The 2170-nt window shown below is 43.1% G+C and overlaps 1 pseudogene; it reads left to right on the forward strand.

Moving 5' to 3' along the window:
* Positions 1–1214: 1214 nt before the first annotated feature.
* Positions 1215–1955, forward strand: LOC110142372 (spliceosome-associated protein CWC15 homolog pseudogene; annotated as a pseudogene).
* The last annotated feature ends 215 nt before the right edge of the window (positions 1956–2170 follow it).

Genomic DNA, 2170 nt, shown 5'->3' on the forward strand with positions numbered 1-2170 from the left:
AGCAACCGTATGTGAGACGTCATTGTTTTCTCTTTGGATCCGAGGCTCTATTTGAGGTTCCTTTTGTCATCATTCGCAATAATTCTTGACCTTATCTGAATTGACCTTTTCAATATACATGATAGATAAACAGCTATTTCCCTCTCCCAAATGAAGAAGAGATACTAATTGTCCAGTTATAGGAGAAAAACGCAAGTGGGGAGATAAATAAGTAATAATGATAGCAATAATAAAAAATAAATGCAAAAAATTTACAATGAGACATCAATTTTTCATGTGGTATGGCAAAGATTAAAGATTAATAATAGTGTTCATTGTTAGTGGGGTTATTGTCAAACAGCATTCCCATTGGTCAGAACTATGAATTGGTCCAAAAACTGTAGAGGAAAATCTGGCAGTAGCTAGCAAAATTTAAAATAACGCATATCACTGAGAAAGCAATTCCAGTTCTAGTAATTTACTTTACAGAGCTATTGACAAAAAGATGCAAAAATATCTATATTTATATGAGTCTATATCAACATAGATATAGATATTTATTGCAGAACTTTTTATACAAGTGAAACATTGGGAAATAACCTAAATCTCCACTGATAGGGGGACAATAAAATCATCTCTGGTTCATCCAGATACCCTGCAGCTGTTAACTAGAATGAGGTGGACCTGTATGCACTGATGTGTAAAAATCATTGGGTCATTTACTAAAGAAAACAGAGGTGGTGGTTTAGTCGCTAAGTCGTGTCCGACTCTTGCAACCCTGTGAAAGGTAGCCCACCAGGCTCCTCTGTCATGGGATTCTCCAGGCAAGAATACCAGAGTGGGTTGCCATTTCCTTCTCCAACTAAATAATGAGGAATATCTTCCAGGTCTTGGCCTTTGGCCCTAGGTGCAGAGGTTTCTGGGAACTGAAAGTCATAATGACGTCTGTATGATCTGTCTGTATGATCTCCGGCAGCAGGCTGTATCCGAGTTTGGGCCACAGTGAGTGGCAGGAGAAAACCAGACTGTGGCTGAGGCCGGAAAGGGCATTTAGGGGTTGACGCAGAGAACCCAGTGCGGTCAGAGGAGGCCCCAGAGCTGCAGATGAGTTTCTCCAGTCTCCGGTGGCCATGGAGAGCACAGTGTCCGGGTGATTCCGCAGAGGGCCGCCCCTCCCCGAGTGGGACAGGGGTGAAGAGTCTGCGGGTTCCCTGTGACAACCCGAAGCATAAAGGATGACCACAGCAGCTCAGCCAGCTTCTGAACCTGCAAGAAGAGGTGGGAGAGGAAAAGGTGAAGGTGATTTGAACTAATGCTCGAAGCAGTATTCAAGCAGAGACCTACCCTCTCATACAAAGATAAAATATAGACAGACCACTCAGGTCTTCCCCTGAAGATGTGTGGATCTGTGATTTCAGGAGAGAGCTGGAAGACAGAGAGCTGCTGCTGCAAGGTAAAAATAGAGATCGGCCAACCTAAGAACATACAGCCTCCCCTTCAGTGTCAAAGAAGCTCCACTGGACCAGATTCCTGTGGCCAAGCTTGATGTAGACCACCCTCTAACAGGCGAGGAAGATGAAGATTTTGAAGAGGAGAGTGACGGTGATGACACTGCAGCTCTTCTTGCAGACCTGGAAAAAATTAAAAAAGAAAGAACAGAAGAGCAGGCCAGGAAGGAACAAGAACAAAAGCTGAAGAAGAAAGGAGTCCTATAGAAAACATTCTGAGTGGAAACCCTGTCCTTAATCACACTGGCCCATCCCAGCCTCAGGTCAGCTTCAAAGTTAAAAGAAGGTGGGATGATGACGTTGTCTTCAGGAACTGTGCAAAAGGTGTAGATGATCAGAAGAAAGACAAAGGTTTATAAATGACATGCTGTGATCTGAATTTCATAAAAGTTCATGGAGAAATAAATAGTACAGTTTTATGTGCTTAACTGAAGCCTGTAAAATGTAAATGATCTGACTTTATTTTGTTTTTTTCTTCTCCCCCATTTAAATTGTGTATCAGTTCAGATCAGTTCAGTTCATTTCAGTTCAGTCACTCAGTCGTGTCTGACTCTTTGCGACCCCATGAATTGCAGCACGCCAGGCCTCCCTGTCCATCACCAACTCCCAGAGTTTACTCAAACTCATACCATCGAGTCGGTGATGCCATCCAGCCATCTCATCCTCTGTCGTACTCTTCTCCT

This window comes from Odocoileus virginianus, chromosome 33, assembly GCF_023699985.2.
Source record: "Odocoileus virginianus isolate 20LAN1187 ecotype Illinois chromosome 33, Ovbor_1.2, whole genome shotgun sequence".
Classification (NCBI taxonomy): domain Eukaryota; kingdom Metazoa; phylum Chordata; class Mammalia; order Artiodactyla; family Cervidae; genus Odocoileus; species Odocoileus virginianus.